Consider the following 21719-nt stretch of genomic DNA (forward strand, 5'->3'; position numbering starts at 1 on the left):
ATGGGAGGTGGAGAGGTGGGGTTGGGTGGTAGTAAGATGTAACCGCTAAATACAGGCTGGCAATCTCACATGTTGCACTTAATGAATATCAAGACCACTTCTCAGGAACGGTCCTAGTGTGGTCTGTTCCTAGCACACACGGAGTGTCATTTCCAGTCTGAACATGAAGAGGAGTACTGACAAAATGAAAACACAGACATGGATGAGCAGGACAAAGAAGGCTGTGGGAGATTGTCAACCAGGATCTGTAGGGGGAACAAGGGGTATTTAGCAGGGAGAAGAAAAGAATCAAGGTCAGTCACGTTTTCATACTTTTGAGGACTGCCAAATATTTAGAAGCAGGAAATAATATAAATGAGATATGCATGTGAAGCCCAACACACAATAGCTACTCCAGATCTTAAAGAATAACAAGAAAACAGAAGATCAAATGAAGTGATGAAGGAGCAGTATTCAGAACTAGGTCATTAAAGCTTTAGCAAAGAAAACATTTGGTCAAAGTCAGGAAACCAGGCAGGGCTGGACCTCAACTTATGCCACCCAAGATAAGAAAGCACTAGTCCCTGATGAACCCAGGGAAATGCCTTCATCACTGGAATTGTGCCACATCTTACACATCCCTGGTTTGCAAGCAAAGAGTGTCAACAACCAAATCCTTAACAAACCTAACCTGCTTCCGGTCTTCAAGTGCCCACAAAGGAAAGGCCTAGGGGTATGCCGCCTACATCTTCAGTAAGTGAAACGCAGGGAACCTTTCCAATTGCACCCAGTATATGGTGCGATGTTGCCTCTAAAGAAACAAGGCCCACAGTAAACAGGTAGTAAGATCCCCTTCTCCTGGATAAGATTATCTGGTTACCAGGGATCAGGGACAGGTGATGTATGGAAGGAAGTCCATCTTAAAAGTCCTTCTCCCTTAGTTGGACAGAAATCTCCAAATATAGCCACCATGTATCTAACACTGCCAGGTACAGGGACTATGAAGTCAAGCAAGTGTAAGGCAGACATTGTTGGAGGCATAACCAGATATCCGGTCTCTCCTTTATCCTTAGTTTGGAGAACCCCAATGTTGTCCAGTATCAACACACTTAGGGAAGGCACTTCAGATTTAGAGGTTGAATCATGATTGATCTAAGCTAGGTATCATTTAAAATAAACAAAAACAAACAAACAGACAAAAACCTTTTCTTTTATCATGATAAGCTTTCACTTGCAGGTACAGTCACCCCCGTCTTTAAGCTGGAAGTTCTGCTGAAACTTGTCCACCATGGGTAACCTTGCTGATGTCTGAAATACCAACATAACGTCCAGCATCACGGCAACATGCAAGCCACCACGGTATGATAAAGTGACAGACAGATGGACAGGTTTTGGTAGACCTTCCAGACTAAGACAAACTAGAAGGAAAGACCTGGTCTTTCTTCTGAAGATTAGCCAATGAAAACCTTGTGGATGACAACAGAATATTCTCATAGTGCAAGAGGATGAGCCCTCCAGGTTGGAAGGCACTACACAATAGCTGCAGCGATGCACTAAAGCACACCAACAATCATGAAGATGGATGGTGCAGGTCTGTACAATGTTTCATTCTGTTATACACGGGGTCTTCAAGAGTGGGAGCCAATCCGACAGCAACCAGCCACATAGTCACCTCACGTAACAGGAGAGAGAAGCCTCCCCACAGAGAGGTGTCGTGCTGTGTTTAAAATGTACCAAGTTCTGGTCCAAAGGCATGTGTTGCCCTTACCTAATGTTCAAGTTAATGCACTGACAGAAGCATTCTGAACTTCTGCCATGGAATAGAGTGACCAAGAGAAAAATGTCTTTGAACATCGATCAAACCCAAACAGAAACTGCCTTTGATCGTGGGCTATAAACTCTGGGAGCAAACACACAATAAAGCAGGCAGATAAGAGACGCCATCAGACCTCAGGTAGTTCTGTGAACTACAGTGGGATGAGGACATGTGAAGACCCGTCCACTGGAGTCTAGAACATGAAAATGAAATCTGGATTTCAGAACTCACTTTCCTACACAATTTTTCTATGATGTTTAGATTTCATTTCTTTGAATTTTTTTTTTTTCCATACGGGAAAAATTCTTGTAAAGGTATAAAATCCTAGGAGTAGCCAGGTTGTAAGAATTTCTTTGAAGTGAGCTACTACTATTTAATATGATACATATGCTCAATTTTATGAAAAACAGCATGGTTAGTGAAAACAGATTGACAGTTGGACACCCAAGTCCTAATCCTGGTTTGGCTTAGCTTCATCAAACAAAAGCAATTGTAATAAACTGATTAACTTTTGAGCTCATTCTTTGAGTCCTGGTTTAAACACACGATTTCTCCAAGAACTCTCATTATCAAGAGAAGAAAGTGAGGGCCATACATATTAATTAACCTGCCCGAGTTCACATAGCTGCTAAGTGTTGGACCCAGGTGTGTCTGATTCCAAAATCTTTGCCATGTCCACTGTGCAATTCTGCCACTTTAAACCATGGTCCTGGTGCTCCCGTTTTCTCATCTGTAAAGGGAGGGTGTTAGAATAGGTCCTCACCAAGTTGCTTTCAAGTCCTACTAATTGCGAATGCTGGTTTCCAAAGAAGAGTTCTAGGGATAAGAGGAGCCAGCCATTCCAACAATACTGATCCAATGCCAAGGACAAAACATACGTTTGGAAAAACAGAAAAATTCTTGTTATGTCCAAATTGTCCCAAGCCTCCTGGCCAATTACCATCAACTTGAAAAGGATTGAACCTGGAGAAGGCAATTCATTCAAAATTACCGTGGGGAATCCTGCCTTTTGTACCCAAACTCTGAGCAATGTGATGGGTTGCATGCAGACATCTTGCCGGTGGTAGGAAGACTGGTCTATTGCAGAGATCCTGAATATGAGATCTTGAATAGCTTTTCCATCTCCACCCTCAGGAAGCGCCAAGAACCTCAGAAAATGCCAGTGACCGAGGCACCTCCTTCGGTGGTGTCCATGCTTGGCATAATGACAAAGCAAGAAAAGCTTATCTTAAGTTCAGCACCATCTCCTTATCCTTTCCTGGCTTCCCAGCAATAAATAAGACACTGACACCTTAAGGGAACTGTATGACAGGTTATTTTATTCCTTCCTGGACACTGCATTTTCTAAGGTCACCTTGAAGACGGCGTAATAAATGAATTATATGGGCACCATAGCAAGCTGCCAAGAGAGACTTTTAGGGAGGGAGTAATTTTTAAAGAATTCTTCAAATCACTTTCTTAAACATATCAACCCCCATAGTCCCTACCCATCTGTATTAAAATGACGTAACCTAACTTTTCCAGCACTTCCTGGCTAACTCATAAACTAAATCCCTTTTTCTGTTCAGTAAGATTCTTAGCGAGCATTAGAATCTTTACACTCAACTTCAAAGTTGGCCCTTGAGAAAGAACTGCAGCACAATCCCCTGATGTGGAAGAACAAAAGGCTCCATGTTCATAAACAACAGGTAGGATTAGCCTCTCAAAAGTTTCTCCATCATACGATTTTTAAAAAAATTACTTCTAAATATTTGAAACTGTTCTCTGACATGTAAAATTGTTACTTCAATTTGATTAAAATTTACCTGATTTTTTTTACCACCTGATGAAGCCTGGTGAGATTCCTGAGACTATGGCTCCTAGTTACTCTTCAGGACTGTAAATGAAGTCTGTCCAGTGGCTTCCAGCCAAACAACAGACAGGCACACAGGGTGAACATTTACATCAGGCAGATACACTCCTTAGAACCATCAACCAAGGGAGAACAGAAGGGCAGTATTTGCACAGGGAGATAGCTCAGGGGGCAGGAATGCATAGGAAAGAAGGACACAGGGAAGAGGTAACTACAGGAAGGAAGTGGGAAGAGAGCTGTTACGTTGTGGGGATTGCAATCAATGTCATGAAACAAAATGTGTGTGAACTGCTGTATGGAAAATGAATTTGCTCTGTAAACTTTCACCCTAATTTTATATATATATATATATATATATATATATATATATATATATATACACACATACATACATACATATACAAATTATCTGATTTTGACGATCCCAGGATGACCTTACCATAAATGAGGAAAGACTAGCACACCTAGAAATCCAGCCTGGAACTCCCCCTCGGAAGCCTGTTGCAGGCTATAGGCTTCTCTTGCACCTTTTCTGAACAAATCTCTTCCTTCTTCTTTCCCCCCAAATGCTTTATACAAAAGAAAGTTGTGAGCCTTTTCTCTGCTCTGTCATAATTCTGGAATCTGGGCTTTCCAGGGCTGCGAGGCTTGGGAAGGGGTTGGCAGGTGAGGTTGGGTACTCAGGAAAGCTGCAGGATAAATCTTCCTAGAGCTCGAAGGACATGAAAGATGGGAAAGCTGGAGATAAGGGAGGGGCAGAGACAGGGAGGTGTTCCTAAATCAGAGACAAACATCATTTACTGATGGCCTCATTCTATCAAAAGAGTGCTTGAGGCAGCGCAATGATTTTTGTATTCTTAACTGTTTTGCCAAATCCCTTGGAAGAAACAATCTTCAGGTGTCTTTGAAAATCTCTTTGGGCCTACAACCATAGATTACTGATGGCTGGCACACAGTGTGAACTCACAGAAGGGCGCTGCCAAGCTGAACCATAGGCCTATGTGTGCGTATAATTGAAAGATTCTTGGATCTCCACCATGGAGCACTGCCTGTCCGACCAAAACCAGTTGCCATCGAGCCAGTTCTGACTGACAGCAACCTTATGGACAGAACTGTGTTCCACAGGTTTTCAAAGGCTGAGTTTTCGGAGGTGAATTGCTAGACCTTTCTGCTGAGGCACCTCTGTGTGGATTTGAACTCCTACCCTTTTGGTTAGCAGCTGAGCACTTAACAACACCACCTAAGAATCCTAAGGCCTATATTACAATGCCATGAAAACACTGCATAACTCAGAGATCACATAATAAAATTCTGGAACTCACTCAGACTTTTCACCTAAGCAGACATTTCTACTTCATCTGCGTATGTGAAGTCCCCAGTACAGACATCAGGAGAATAAACATTGACTGTAAGAAGTATTTATAGATGAGTTATTATGACAGGGTCTGAGTTTTATAGACTAGGACTGGCTGCTAATAGTCACCCTGTATAACACACAGGACAAACGGAGATCAGTTATTCTTGCCCATTATTTCCTCTCGCCTAAGACGTAATGGGAAGCTCAAAAGCTAGCTGTGGTCCTTTGAAAACCTGCTAAGCCTAATTAATGCAGAAGGGTGCCTGAAGTTGTAAATCTTTAGGTTCCCAGAGAATAGTAAGTGCAGAGGAAGTGGTAAATACATTCAGTTTAATTTCCCAGCGAAGTCTTAGCTGGGAAACAGAGGGAGGCAAGTTTGGACAGCTCCTTAAGAGGGGATGGGAAGTGGGTGAGTGTTCTTTCTGGAGTCATTTGTTAAGCAAGCTCTCCAAAGGGATCTCTCTTAGGTCTTGCCTCCCAGTTACACTGAATTTTGGACACACTTCTCACAAATTCCTCAAGCTTTCTTAGAAAGAGCCCAACTCTCCTTTGTTGCTGTTGTTGTTAGGTGCCGTCGAGTCAACTCCAACTCACAGCAACCCTACGTACAACAGCATGAAACACTGCCCAGCCTCACACTCCTTGCTATGCTTCAGTGCCTTCCCACTTGAGGGGCTCATCGTCAGGCACCATTAAAAAAACAAAACAAAATTCACTGCCGCCGAGTCAGATCCGACTCATAGAGACACTTCCCTGGGTTTCCAAGATGGTATCTCTATGGAAGTAGATTGCCCAGTCTTCCATCCAAGGAGTGGCTGGTGGGTTTGAACCACCAGCCTTCTGGTTAGCTGTCAAATATCTTAGGCACTATGCCACCGGAGCTCAGGCACTATATCAGACAATATTTCGCAGATATTCATAAAGTTCTTCAGTGACATATCAGACAGTGTTTCGTTGCCATTCATAAGGTTTTCAGTGACCAGCTTTTTCAGAAGTGGATGGTCCTGTCCTTCTTTCCAGTCTGTCCTAGTCTGGAAGCTTCACTGAAATGTATCCACCATGAATGACCCTGCTGGTATTTGAAATACCTGTGGCATAGCCTCCAGCCTCACAGCAACACGCAAGCCACCACAGCACAACAAACTGACAGACAAAACTCTCCTTTGGGGACTAAGAAGGTGGAAGTTTTTGGCTGAATACTGTGCTGATATCCTTGGTACACTCATGTGGCCTTTTTTGAAATTAAATTCATCTCCTTTTTAACTAATACAATAAGGGTAGATACTGAGCCTTGACTAGATGAAGAAAGATGGGGTTTAAGGACCAATGAAGCTTTGAAATTAGATCAGCATTTGGGGTTAGGAGTAGAAGTGATCAGAATGATGGGATTGCTGGCTGAGGGAGCAGACTGAGGAAGCTAACTATCTCACATCTCTGTTGAAGGATAAACAGCTAAGAGCTAGCAACTCTTCCCTCTTTTCCCTTATGCCTGGAGTCTACAGTGGGGAATATGAGCTAATAAATATTCCCTTTATTATAAAATGTATGTATTTCCTTATTTTTATCATAAGATTTGGATTAGGGAACATGAATTTAGACTGAAGAATTGGAGTACATATTTATTACAATAATTTTTTTTCTAATCTATGACACAATATTCAAACATTCAAACCCAATCCAAATTATCCGCTACCAAAACGTGTTACCACCGCACCATGACAGAGTTCCATCTTGCCGTAAGGGAACTGGGATTTGGGAAACTGCTACAAAATGCTGACACTCCGGCTACTGCTATTCCTGCATATAATAAATTGTCTTTCATCTCTGACCCAGGAATCTCATGTCTTCTGCCAACAGCCATGAAACTATGACAGGCTTACTTGTTAGCTTGCTATTGAGTGAAATCACAGTTCTTGACATACAGCAGAATAATGCATGAAATAACTTCATTTATAATTGGTCTTTCCAACATTAGTCTTATGAAAAAGGGAGCTCAATGATATTTTAATCTTGGCTTTAGTCATAAATAAAAATCAGTATGTATCTGAAATCAAACCAGTATTGAATATCTATTTCTATTTATGGCAGGGTCAAATATAGGTAACGTTATATGAAAAAGAGTAAGAAGGAGTGTTTTCTACCCTGATTCTATGAATGCCAGTCTCTCTTATGGATGGAATTGTGCCTGTGGTAGTTAACAGTTGTGTGTCAACTTGGCTGGGCCTGGTTGAGTGGCTGGGCAGCTGGTGGCAGTTATTCCACACAATGAGACTGGCAGTCAACTCTATGGTGGGGTCTACCACAGCAGCTGAGTAGCTCTTTAGGGATATGGTCTGCTTCTTGTATATAAGAAGCAGCTTCGGGAATGGTCTCTAGCTTATGGCACCTTGAACCCTGCATGTAGCCAAGTTGTTGTTCAGCAGCCTGCCATGCTCTGTCGATCTTGGGACTTTCAATGGACTTGAATCAATGGCCTGCCGTGTTGTTTGGTAGTACTGGGACTGTGCCTTTTTATTTGTCAACCTTGGATTTGTGAGCCTCAGCAGCCAGCAGATGTCTGAGTGAAGAAAACCCTCCAGCTTCAGTGAGCTGGGAGCAGGAGGCAGAGCTGAAGCCCAAGGTTGAGAGGCTGGCCCTTTGAACTTGGACTTAAAGCCTCCAAACTGTAAGTTAAACTGTTTGTTAAAGCTATCTCATTTGTGGTATATTCCTGTCAGAGTGGCACCAGGTAACCAATACAGTGCCCCCCCCACCCCAAATATGTGTTGTACAGCCCAACCCCTATACTTGTGCTTATAATCCCATTTGGGAGTGGGCTTTATGTTAACGAGGCGGTATTCATACAGCATGAATCTTAAATTAATCTCTTTTGAGACATTAAAAAAAAAAAAAAAAAAACCCAGAGTGAGCAAGTAACCAAGCAAGTAAACAACGATGGGGGCAGACAGTTGCCAGGCCCCACAGTATCTCCAAGGAACCAAGAAACAGAAGCTGAAAAGGTATAAGGACTTTCCATCAGAGCTGACACAGAGAAAGAGCTCTGAATTCAGGCTCAGAGCTTCCTCACCTGTGAGAAAATAAATCTGTTTGTTAAAGTCACCCATTTACACAATTTCTGCTATAGCAGCACTAGATAACCCAGCCAGTCTATAAGGCAGCAGCTACATTAGTGTTCATCAGCATTAAATGCACACCCTTATATCATTTCCCTATTTAAATTCCATCTCCTGCAATCATTGGCTGCAATATTCTTTCTGGTTCTCTTTTTGCTTCCTGCTAAGAGCTTCTGGATGTAATAGGATTGGGAAGGGGGACACAAAGAAGAACAATGGACAGAAAAGTAGGCACCATATGATCAAAGGAAAAAATGACCTGGATTTCCATGTAACAGGTGTCACTGATTTTCGTATTTACCTTCAAAGTTCACATCTTAAACTAACAAGAAGGACTTAAATTCACAACCTCCACAGGAAAGTATCTCCACACTAGGATGCACCACACATTTTCAATTCCAGTATAGCTAAATAGGAAAAAGAAAAAAAAAATGCATGTATGTATGGTCCTTTCTATCATATAACAATGTTGTTGTTGTTGTTGCTATGTGCCATCGAGTCGGACCCGACTCATAGCGACCCCTCCTAGGGTTTCCGAGGCAGTATCACTACGGAAGTAGATTTGCCCCATCTTCCTTCCGAGGAGTGGCTGGTGGGTTTGAACTGCCAGCCTTCTGGTTAGCAGTCAAGTGCCTTAGGCACTAAGCTACCAAAGCTCCTATCATATAACAATAAGTTGACATAAAATTTTATTTTCCTTCATGTCCCTCATTTTTGCATGAATCAATAAGAGCTTTTAAAGTACCGATATGTCTTTTAGAAATAGGCATTCAGAAGTCAAATTAAATAGAAATGTCTGATCAATGATGAGGACTGACCTTATAAAACATACTGCAGAGAGAGAAGGCCCCAAAAGAGAACCTGCAGGCTTCTCTTTGCAAATGATTCCATTTCTTTACTACATTGGTGTGAGTGAGAGAAAGTTTCTTATAACAGTATGAGATCAACCTGCAGTCAACACAGAATCAAAGGAGAGCTGCAGCCACACAGCTCTGCCAGCTCATCCCGAGGTGACCACATTTTCCCTGGGGGAAACCAGCAATGCTGGTAAAGTCACACTTTGCTATATTTCAATGAGTCAATCTCATCTTTTCAGGGAATCAGTGAGTATTAGACAATATACATGAGAACTGGTTTCACTTTTCTTCTCATGACATAATGCTATATATATTTTTTTGTTTCTAAAATTACTACTTGCTCATTACAAATAAATTAATGAATCCAACAAATAGCTACTGAATGCCTACGACATACCAGGCACCGTTCTAGGTCTTTGGGATACAGGTGTTGTTAGTTATCGTTGGGTTAATTCTGACTTAGGATGTGCACAGTAGAACTGTGCTCCACAGGGTTTTCAGGGCTGTAAACTTGGGAAGCGGATAGCCAGGCCTGTCTTCAAGGCCTCTCTGGGGGGTGAGGGGTTAGAACTGCCCACCTTTCAGCTGGTTGTCCAGTGCTTAACCTTCTGCCCTACCCAGGGACCCATGGGATATAGCAGTGAACAAAACAAAGATCCTTGCCTTTGTTGAACTTACAGTATAAGGGGAAGATAGATTATAAACAACAGATACATTAAAATTAGCATCCAATTATATAGTATGTTAGGAGGTGAAACTAAACCAAACTCATGACCATCAAGTTGATTGTGACTCATAGTGACCACCACCAGGTTTCTAAGGCTATAAATCTTTATGGCAGCAGACCACCTCATCTTTCTTCCATGGAGTGGCTGGTGGGTTTGAATAGTCAGTGGACTGTGGGTTAGCAGCCAAATGCCTTAACCACTATAAGAAGGTGAGAAGTGCTATGGAAAACAGAAAACCTTGAACAGGATACAGAGGGTTAAACAGACCAGGAGTTGGAAGAGTCAGATTGAAATTTACATGTTGTGGCCAACATTACCTCATTGAGAAGAATACATGGAGACTTGAAGAAGGCAAAAGTGTTGACCATACAGGTATCTGGGTAAAGAACATCCCAGAAAGAGAGAGTAGCCAGGGCAAAAGTGGTAAAATGGGAGATGTCTAGAATGTCTGGAGACTAGCAAAGAGACTTCTGTGGCTGGAGAGGAGTGAGGGAGGAGGGGAATCATAGGAGATGAGGTTAGAGAGGTACCAGATCATACATTGCCTTGTGGGTTGTTGTAAAGATTTTTATGTGAAAAAGGGGAGCTGTAGAAGAGTTTTGAGCAGACAAATAACATGGTATATGGTATATTTTTCAAAGGATCCCTTAATTTTGGTGTTGAGAATAGACTGTGGTTAAGCCAGTGTAGAAGCAGGGAGACCAGGTAGGTACTCATCTTCAGAAGTTCCAGTGTGGTAAGGTGGCTCAGAATAGAGTGCCAGTGCAGATGGTAAGAAATGGCCAGATTCATGATTGATTTGAAAGGTAGAGCCAACAACTTTTGTTTTGGGATTAGATAACAAAACCAAAAACCAAACTTACTGCTGTCAAGTCATTCGACTCATAGAGACCCCTCCTTGGGTTTCCAAGGTCAATCTATATGCTGAGCAAATAATCTGAGAAGCTGGACTATATGAAGAAAAACGTGGTATCAGGATTGGAGGAAGAATCATTAACAACCTGAGATATGCAGACGATACAACTTTGCTTGCTGAAAGTGAGGATGACTTAAGGCACCTACTGATGAAGGTTGAAGAATACAGTCTGCAGTATGGATTATGTCTCAATCTAAAGAAAACAAAAATCCTCACAACTGGACCAATGAGCAGCATCACAATCAATGGAGAGAAGATTGACGTTGTCAAGGAATTCACGTTGCTTGGTTCTACAATCAATGCCAATGGAAGCAGCAGTCAGGACATTAGACGACGTGTAGCATTGGGAAAGTCAACTGCGAAGGAACTGTTTCAAGTGCTGAGGAGCAAGGATATCTCCTTGAGGACTAAGGTACGCCTGACACAAGCCATGATATTTCCAATCGCCTCATATGCATGTGAGAGCTGGACAATGAATAAGGAAGACCGAAGAAGAGTTGATCCTTTTGAGTTGTGGTGCTGGTGAAGAATGCTGAAAGTACTGTGGACTGCTAAAAGAACTAACAGATCTGTCCTGGAGGAAGTGCAGCCAGAATGCTCCTTGGAAGCAAGAATGGCCAGACTTCGTCTCACCTATTTTGGTCATGTTGTCAGAAGGGACCATTCCCTGGAGAAGGATGTCATGCTTGGTAGGGTGGAGGGTCGACGAAAGAGGGGGAGGCCTTCAAGGAGATGGATTGATATGGTGGCTGCGATGATGGGCTCAAGTATAGCAGGGACTGTGGGGCTGGCGCGGGATCGGGCAGTGTTTCGTTCTGCTGTGCATGGGGTCGCTATGAGTCGGAAACGACTCGATGGCACTTAACAACAACAACAACAACAATCTCCACGGAAGCAGATTGCCCAATCTTCGTTATAAGGAACAGTCAAATGCCTTAGGCACTATGCCACCAGAGGTCCTAGGATTAGATACAGGGTGTGGGAAGAAGAGATAAAGTCTACGGGAAGGATGGTGTTACCATTACCTATACCTGGTACAAAGGAGCCCTGGTGGCGTGTTGTCTAAGGCATTTGACTGCTAACCAGAATGTTGGCAGTTCAAACCCACCAGCTTCTCTGCAGAAGGAAGATACTTCTGTAAAGATTTATAGGCTTGGAAACCCATTAGGGGTCACTATGAATTGGAATTGGCTTGATGATACCAAGTTCAGTTTTTTGGTTTGATGCCTGGTCCAGCAGCTTTTTGGGGATGGGGGACTGATCCTGAGTTGAGTTCTAGACATGATGTGCTTGAGATGCTCATGTGGTGGTTGTATAAAAAAACAAAGCCATTAAAAAGTCCAGGCTTACTGGACCAGTTGAGACTTAAAAACTCCCAGAGCCTATCACCCTGAAGTAGTCTTTAAATTTTGAATCCAAACTATCCTGAGGCCATCTTCTAGCGAAATAACAGGCACACAAAATAAGGATGCTACTCTTTAAAAGCAGGAAGGGAGTGCACCAGGATTGTATCCTTTCACCATACTTATTCAATCTGTATGCTGAGCAATAAATCCAAGAAGCTGGACTATATGAAGAAGGTGGCAGCATTGGGATTGGAGGAAGAGACATTAACAACCCACGATACTCAGACAACACAACCTTGCTTGCTGAAAGTGAAGATGACTTGAAGCACTTACTGATGAAGATTAAAGACTGCAGTCTGCAGTATGGTTTACACCTCAACACAAAGAAAAGGAAAATCATCACAACTGGACCAATAAGCAGCATCACGATAAACGGAGAAAAGATTGAAGTTGTCAAAGATTTCATATTATTTGGATCCACAATCAACACCAAAGGAAGCAAAGAAATTAGATGATGTATTGCCCTGGGAAAATCTGCTGCAAAAGACCTCCTTAAAGTGCTGAAGAGCAAAGATGTCTCTTTGAAGACTAAGGTGTGTGTGGTAGTTAAGGTTGTTGTCAACTTGGCTGGGCCCTGTTGAGTGGCTGAACAGCTGGATGTGGTTATTCCCCATGATGAGACTGGCAATCAATTGCATGGTAGAATCTACTAGAGCGCTGACTAGCTGCATTAGGGATGTGGGCTGCTTCCAGTCTACAAGCAGGAGCTTTGAGGAAGGTCTCTGGCTTTTTGGCACGCTTGAATCCTGCATGTAGCCAAATCATTGTTCAGCAGCCTGCCATGCCCTGCTGATCTTGGGACTTAATCTGGACTTGAATTAGTGGCCTGCCATTGTTGTTTGGTAACATTGGGACTGTGCCTTTGTGCTTGTCAACCTTGGGTTTGTCACTCTTAGCAGCCAGTAGCTGTCTGTGTGAAGAAAAGCCTCCAGCTTCAGTGGGCCAGGAGCAGGAGATAGCTGACCCAAGGTTGAGGGGCTTTTACTCAGCCCCTAGAGGCTGGCACTTTGAACTCAGACTTAAAGCTTCCAAACTGTAAGAGAATAAACTGTTAAAGCCATCCATTTGTGCTATATTCCTGTCAGAGTGGCACTGGGTAACCAAAACAATGTGCCTAACCCAAGCCATGGTATTTATAATTGCCCCATATGCATGTGAAACCTGGACAATGAATAGGGAAGACAGAAGAAGAGTTGATGGTTTTGAGTTGTGGTGTTGGTGAGGAATACTAAAAATACTATGAACTGCCAGAAGAACTTACAAATCTGTCCTGGAAGAAGTGCAGCTAGAACACTCCTTGGAAGTGAAAATGGCCAGACTTTTGCCTCACCTAATTTGATCACGTGGTCGGAAGGGACCATTCTCTGGAGAAGGGTATCATGCTTAGTAAAGTGGGGTCAGCAAAAAAGGGAAGGTCCTCAGTGAGATGGACTGACAGTGGCTGCAACGATGGGCTCAGGTATAGCAAAGATTGTGAGGCTGGCACAGGACTGGGAAGTGTTTCATTCTGTTGTACATAAGGTCACTATGAGTCAGAGCCAACTCAACGGCACCTAACAACAACAACCACAACACATGACGATGGGGCTCCATTAAAAAAAAACTTTTAGTCTTTCTGAGACCAAAAGGTCAACAATTACTCTAAAGCAAAGATGGGAAGATAAAGCAGCAGGGAAAGCACAGTACTGGAAACTAAAGAACCAAAACATAACTAAAGGAAATGCTGACACAGCGTGAAAAACGTAACTAATGCCACTGAACAGTTTTTATGGAAAATATCAAATTTCTAATTTGCTGTGTAAACTTTCACTGAAAATACAATAAAATATGATTTTAAAAAAATAAACTAAACTAAACCCATCCTTGTCAGGTTGATTCCAGCTCATGGCAGCCCCATCTGCTCAAAATAGAACTGCTCCATAGGGTTCCTTTGGCTGTAGTCTCTACAGAAGTTTGCCAGGCCTTTCTTCTGCAGTACCACTGGCTCCGTTCAAACTGCCAACTTTTAGGTTAGCTGTCGAGTTAGTTGCCACCAAGGGACAGTTACTGTACAGGCAGCTAAATTAATGAATCTGGATTTCAGAGAAGACTGAGCTGGAGATAGAAATTTAGGATTTTCAGCATACAGATGGTATTTAAAACCTCCTTTAGGTGGATTCCTTGAGTCAAAAGTCTTGCTGGGTCAAAAGCACATTCAAATTTTTCACACGTATTGCAAGTCTTTCCTGTAGAAAGGTGAGAACAATTTAGAATCCCCCCCTCCAATGTCTTAGGGAACCCATGTTTTCTTGAATATTGCTGTTATTTTTAATATGTATCACAACCTAACAGTCAAAAGCAACCTCATCTCAACCTGGAACAACAGAGGAAGAAGGAGAGTCAGGAAGAGGAGGAGGGCGTGGAGTGTGTGGTTAGTTGCCTCCATGAACAACTGCCTTCTTTGCCATGAGACCAGAAGAACTGGATGATGCCTGGCTACCATTAGTGAATATTTTGATCAAAGATTCCATAGAAGAATCCCTTGATTGAAAGGGGGAAAATGTAGAACAAAATTTCAAATTCTCTCAGACTCCAGACTTTCTGGAGCCATGGAGGGTGGATGAACTCATGAAACTACTCCCCTGATATAATCTTTAAAATTTAAACCAAAAATACCCCCTGAAGTCTTCTTAAAACCAAATAATGGTAGCTCTGGTGGTGTAGTACCTAAGGCATTTGACTGCTAACCAGAAGGCTGGTGGTTCAAACCCACCAGCCGCTCCTTGGAAGGAAGGTTGGGCAATCTACTTCTGCAGTGATGATACCACCTTGGAAACCCAAGGAGGGTTCGCTATGAGTCGGGAATGACTCGATGGCAGTGAGTTTGTTTTTTTTGTTTTTTGAGAATAAAAAAAGATCAGCCTTGAACATTATGGTCTTTTAAGAACTATCTACATGGGATCAAATTGACTATAGCCAACTCAAAAGATTACCTAGGATTCTCAGGGGGCAGTGAATTTATGTTAATGGTGAGGGACAACTCAGAAAAGGAGGGCAAGAATGGTTGCCCAACTCAAAGAATATAATCAATGCCACTAAATTGTGCGTGTAGAAAATGCAGAGTTGGTGTATACTTTGCTGTGTATATTCTCAACAACAACAAAATAATATAAAGTTTAAAAGAAAAAAAAGTTACCCTATTTCAACTGCAAGTCAGGGGTGACTAAATCCATTGCCACTGAGTTGATTCTGACTCAGAGTGACCCTACAGGACAGAATAGAACTGCCCCACAGGGTTTGCAAGATTATAAATGTTACGGAAACAGACTGTCACATCTTTCTTTTGCAAAGTAGCTGGAAGGTTCGAACCACTGACTTTTGGTTGTTAGCCAAGTGCTTAACCATTGCATCACCAGGGCGCCTCCAGGGATGACAAGTCAGAGCAAATTTCTTTTTCTTCTTTTTTTTTAAAAACTTTTTATTGTGATTTGATGAAATCAAGTCAAATTTCTTAGCAGTGATCTGTCTTCTTTGAAAACTGCATGCTTACATCCTTAAAATCTTCCTTTTTTTTTTTTTTTTTGTATCTTCATGCACTACACAATGGCTGGCACATAATAAGCACTGTAACAAATGGATGGTTAACGAGGCGGTCCCTTCTATTAAAAAATTACTCCTTTTCTAAAAACCAACTTTGCAAAGTATGTATGTCCATATTTTACTTTTGTATGTCATATAGTTCACACATTTCAAGTGTACAACTCACAGATTTTTAGTAAATTTACCAAGTTGTGCAACCATGAGTGTGAGTCAATACTGTAACATGTGCATCACCCTAAGGGGATACCTCATGTCAATTTACAGTTAGTCCCTGTTCCCAACCCAGCCTCAAGAACCACTAATTTCAATTCTGTCTTGCTAGATTTGCCTTCTCTAGATATATCATATAAATGGAATCATACACGATATGGCCTTTTGTGTCTTACTTCTTAAACGTGACTCCTTTCTACTACTTTCCTAGTCACCGGACTTTAACTCCTTCTCCACATCCTCATTACTATCTACACAATCTTGATTTGTGCAAACATGCCCTGTGGAAGCTATCTTTCTCACTTTCTTTCAGATCATGCCCAATTACCCTGAAGATATAGGCCTCTGACCCCTGCAAGAATCTCATCTATCTTCTGTTGTTGTTATTACTGTTAGGGGCCATGGAATTGACTCTGACTCCTAGTGACCCCATGTGACAGAGGAGAAGTGCCCTTAGGGTTTTCTAGACTGTAATCTTTACAGAAGCAGAGTTCCAAGTCCTTTTTCCATGGAGCCTCTGGGTGGGTTTGAACCACCAACCTTTTGGTTAACATCTGAGTACTTAACCATTGCACCACCAGGGCTTCTTCCATCCATTATCTACCCTCTTGTTACTCCAGGGATTACCTACCAATCATTCAGTTTAGGAAGTTTGCTCACAAGTCTGCATTTCAGTGCAGAAGACACTGTCTACCACTTAGTCACCTACATTCTTCCCACTGTTTCAATGTCATCATAAACCAGGTCCACTTCAAAAGGAAATCTTTTCCTCATTAACACAAACCAAGCACAGTTTCCAAACATCATGCTAACGTCATAGTATTTCTCATTGGCTACCATCAAGTTGGTCCCCCAGCTCCTGGAGACCCCACAGACAAGGAGATCAGACCATTGTGATCCACAGGGTGTTCTTTGGCTGATTTTTGGAAGTAGATCATCAGACCTTTCTTCCTAGTCCATTTTAGTCTGGAAGTTCCACTAAACCAGTTCACCATCACAGCAACACTCAAGCCTTCCACAGACAAGTGGTGGCTACATTTGAGGTGCACTGGCCAGGAATTAAACCTGGGTCTCTTGTGTGGAAGGGGAAAATTCTACCACTGAATCACCACTGCCCTAAATAGTACGTAATGCATATTATATGCTAATATAGTCATGTTACTATACATTGATGTCAACTGCATTTCATTTTTCATTTTCTCCATGTTTTTATCCAGGAGACAATGCCAGAATCTACGGGCCCTAGAGTCTGTCCTGTACTTCTTTTGCCTGGATCATGTGCTAATCAAGTTTCCACACCTCTCCTAGGTCCTGCTCCCTAGACCAGCCAGACACATATTTCCCATCACAGAGGACTTCTGCTGTGACTTGCTTCTTAGAGCTGAAGGCTTCCCAGGACTGAGAAACAGATTTCCAGGGCATGCCATCCCCCCGGCTCAAGTTTGCCTGATGTGTGAATATCAGCCTTGCCAAGTACATCTCTTGTGGCCTGTCCTATGCTTCCCACACATGGTGTTGTCCTTGGTCTTCCTAGGAAGAGAAGAGGCTGCTATCAGGGCTCAAGGATAACTGATGGCAGGCCATGTCCTAGAGACTATGTTTATTTTATTTATTTTCTAACCATAGGGTCACTAAGCTTTGAAAAATGTCAAAGATGACCCAAAGATTGAAATCCCTGTTGCTCCTGACACATATCCCATATTTCTCCACAGTGAAACCCACTGGGAGCTACTGAAGTTAGCCTGTTTCCTCAAACCAGAGTCCCTACCTTGGGTGGGACAAATGGTTAATGTGGTCGGCTACTAACTGAAAGAAAGGCTAGTGGTCTGAGTACACCCAGAGGCACCTCAGAAGGAGAGCCTGGTGATCTACTTCTGGGAAACTAGTCATTGAAAAACCCTAGAAACAGTTCTACTCTGATGCACATGGGGTCGCCATGAGCTGGAGTTGACTAGATGGTCCTCTACACTAGCCAAATCTGAAATCAGAGAGTTCACAGCCAGCCAGTAGCCTTCAAGTTCACATAACACTCACTTCAAAAGGCTTCAAAAGGTGCTTCTAGAAGAACGGAGACTCCCATGTGTCCATGCATCTCATCTCACACACACAGGATGCCTCTCACACTCTCATTCAGACTTTGACGGAATGTCTGTACCCTCCAGTTTCCTTCTCTTTCAAGTGGATCCAACTCCATCTTGAAATAATTTCCCAGCTCGCTTCAATCCTTCCAGTGTCTGTTCCATCGGCTGGGCCAGAGCCTGCTCCCACCTCGTTCCAAGCCTGGTTTCACTTATGTCAAAACAGCTTCCATCAAAATAGTGGGCTTCTTTTCTGACTTTCTTTCACTTTTTTTAAGTGAGCAGAAAGAAAATACTTAAACTGCAAAATGCCGATCCCTTCAACATGTTCTGGCAAACATCAGGCAGTGCTCTTCTGAATCTCTTCAATCCGGCGTTCTGAGGATTTTTTTTTTTTTTTTTTTTTAATCCGATTTCCTTTTTTCCTTTTATTTCTTCTTAAAGACTCTGTCAGGCAATATTGGGCTGGGCAGGTCCTATAATCCATTATGGTTCATGTAGACTGACTCACTAAGTTTTGTGAACTTCCTCCCCAAGTCAAAAGTGCTCCTTAGAAGCTAGATTTGTTGGATATTTTCCCTGTTGCTCATCCATCTTCATGATCTGCTAGGATCCTTCTTGGTTCAGAGGACTTCAATTACAACAGAAACAAATCAACAGAACCAAGTCCTTACAGATGTAGAAAAAGAAGCCAAGTCCTTACAGATGTAGAAAAACAAGCCAAGTCCTTACAGATGTAGACAGAACAACTTTGAAATCTTGGCTTTCATCAGGGACACTTTTCTTGTGTCTGTTGGTTGTGACTGTGACATTGTTGGATGTAACCAAATAAAAATATTGTGCCCCTTGGTTCTTATTTACGTTCAGATAAGGGAAATACAGAGCCATTTGAATTTATCTAATGCGATATTTTTAATAACTCTAAGTGAAGCATTAAGGAAATGCTAAATTATTGGGTACATAAGCATAAAAGCTGGTAAAAAAAAAAAAAAGTAAACTTGTTAATGGTTGTGCTAGGAGAAAAAGACTCCAAATTCAAACATGTTCTATTGTTGTTGTTGTTGTTGTTATGTGCTGTCTAGTTGGCCCCGACTCATAGCGACCCCTCCTTGGGTTTCCAAGGCAGTATCACTACAGAAGTAGGATTGCCCAACCTTCCTTCCGAGGAGTGGCTGGTGGGTTTGAACCACCAGGCTTCTGGTTAGCAGTCAAGTGCCTTAGGCACTATTATTATTATTTTTTTAATTTAACAGGACAAAAACAATCATCTGGGATAAGAGAAACTATCAGCATGTACACAGTACAGAGCCTGAATAAAGTCCTCTGATTCAGGGTCATGGGACTAATAATATATAATAGAAAACAAAGGAAACTATCACAAGAAAAACACAACAAACTCACTGCCATCAAGTTGATTCCGACTCATAGAGACCCCTCCTTGGGTTTCCAAGGCGGTTTCAGTATCTCTACGGAAGTAGATTGCCCAGTCTTCCTTCTGAGGAGTGGCTGGTGGGTTTGAACCACCAGCCAGTCTTTTGGTTAGCAGTCAAATGCCTTAGGCACTATACCACCAGAGCTCCTAAAAGCCCTAAGAAATGCTTTGTTTGGTGAAAGACTGGAGGCTAGGGTATGCACAAGTCCCTCCCCTCTCCTTTCTCCTTAATAAACTCTGGTTCATGTAGACACCTTGCCTCTCCTGTTCAATTATCAGTAGAAGGCAAGGACCCTTGCTAAAGGTCCCAGGACCTCCAGTGACACTATAGTGGTACAAAGACTTGGAATAAACTCACCAGTAATGGATTTTGTTTGTTTTTATATTAGAAACCCCCTAAACTAACATGAGTTAACACACGATGGGAGAGTATATCAGTATTGAATAAGTTGTAACTATGAGCCAGACACTCTGCTATTTGCTTCACACACATCACCTCTTTCTGATATAAAACAACCCAATTAAGGTAGATATCATGATCCATATCTTCAAGATAAAAAAACTGAAGGTAAGAGAGATTAATTTGTCCAGTGTCACAGAGTTGGTAAGGGTGGAGCTGGATTCAAATCTGTCTGACTCCAAACAAACTTAGACAGTAACCTTGGGATTCATGTATCAATGACCCATCCTCATGTTAAGACCAAGGAGCCATTATGGCATAGTGGTTAAGCACTCAGCTGCTAACAGAAAGGTTAGTGGTTTGAACCCACCAGCCCCTTGTGAGAGGAAGATGTGGCAGTCTGCTTCCTTGGAAATCCTATGGGGCAGTTCTACTGTGTCATAGGGTCATTATGAGTGAGAATGGACAGACTGCAACAAAATGTCCAACAGGTTTGGATAAAGAAAATGCGCTGCAACTTCGAACAGGCAAAAGAGGCCTATGAAGAACATGGAAGGCCTCTCCCTACATTAGCATCATAAGGGATTTCACCTTAGTGGTAGTTAACACCCAAAATCTGTCCCACATCAATAAGAAAAAGGCCTGAGGGAAAACAAGAGCTCTATCCAGGCAGGCCCAGACTGCAGGTGAGTGCAGGTATGCCTACGCCTCACTTAAGTCCCCAATACGTGAGAAATAGGACATTATGTGATGTGGACGCTGCATGAACACAATTTTATAGACAGGGAGAGTGGTGGGAAGGCCCAGGATTTGTGCTGCTGCAGCTGCACCAAAGGACTGTACCAAAATTTAGGCTCCACAGCCTCCATTCCTTCGTGGTCCCCACTCTGAGAGCCACACCCAACCCCCATCCCCTACCAACTTCCCTTCTTCCCTCCCTGCTTATTTCCCCTGCCCCATCTAATGAGCTATAAAATTCCAGCACTGCCCACCCCTCCTCTACAGCCTCCACCTCCTGCCTTAGCCACTACTTCAGGCTAGAGGACCAGTGGCTTGGCTACTACCAGAGGAGTTGTGGTCTCAGGCCTGGGCATTACACGAAGGATGAAGGAGGACCAGGCTAAGTGGGGGTAGTCCTCCTCCTCCCTTTCCTTCCACAGGTGGCGTCCTCAGTAAACCCTCTGTACTCTTAGCTCCATTTCAGCTTCTGCTCCCTGGAGAATCCAGTGTGAAAGAAGCAATGTAATGAGAATAACAAAATATTTTCCCCAAAACTAAGATGATAGGAAATAAAAGCAGTGTCTTCCCCTTCACTCCCCCAAAAAGGGGTCATCCAGGAATGGAGAGTATTCAGCCAGACTAAGTGTAAAAGAAGCTGTTGTTGTGTGCTGTCGAGTCGGCCCCGACTCATAATGACCCCTCCTTGGGTTTCTGAGGCAGTGTCACTATGGAAGTAGATTGCCCCATCTCCCTTTCGAGGAGTGGCTGGTGGGTTTGAACTGCCAGCCTTCTGGTTAGCAGTCAAGTGCCTTAGGCACTATGCTACCAGAGCTTCCAAATTTTCTGGGCCGACAGCACAGAAAGCTGGCAGAAGCTGGCAGAGGTATTTTGGGGAAGTTAAGCTTGGATGAAAGGCAAAAAGCAAAACAAAACAAAACAAAACAAAAAAAACCAAACTCACTGCCATTGAGTCAATTCCAACTCATAGTGATTCCTGCTGGGTATCCAAGGCTATAAATCTTTATGGAAGTAGATTGTCCCATCTTCCTCCAAGGAACAGCTGGTGGGTTTGAACCACTGACCTTCTGGTTAGCAGCCAAATGCTTTATCCACTATGCTACCAAAGCCCCTTCAAAATGAAGGGCATTCACTCATTCACTAAGATTTCCTTTAAATTGTAGGCTGGGGACAGAATAATCTGAGATCAAAGGGCTTCTTCTGACTAGGGGTTTCTGAGGATATGATTCAATACCAAGAGCTTGATCAAAATGCACCT

The 21719-nt window shown here is 42.6% G+C and overlaps 1 protein-coding gene across 1 annotated transcript in view; it reads right to left on the reverse strand.

Annotated features, from left to right (window-relative positions):
- Nucleotides 1–21719, reverse strand: part of PDZD2 (PDZ domain containing 2) — a 425741-nt gene that overhangs the window by 175352 nt on the left and 228670 nt on the right. The window lies entirely within an intron of this gene.

The sequence above is a fragment of the Orycteropus afer genome, unplaced genomic scaffold, assembly GCF_000298275.1.
Source record: "Orycteropus afer afer isolate SDZICR_OR568_19922 unplaced genomic scaffold, OryAfe1.0 scaffold00302, whole genome shotgun sequence".
NCBI classification, from domain to species: Eukaryota; Metazoa; Chordata; class Mammalia; order Tubulidentata; family Orycteropodidae; genus Orycteropus; species Orycteropus afer.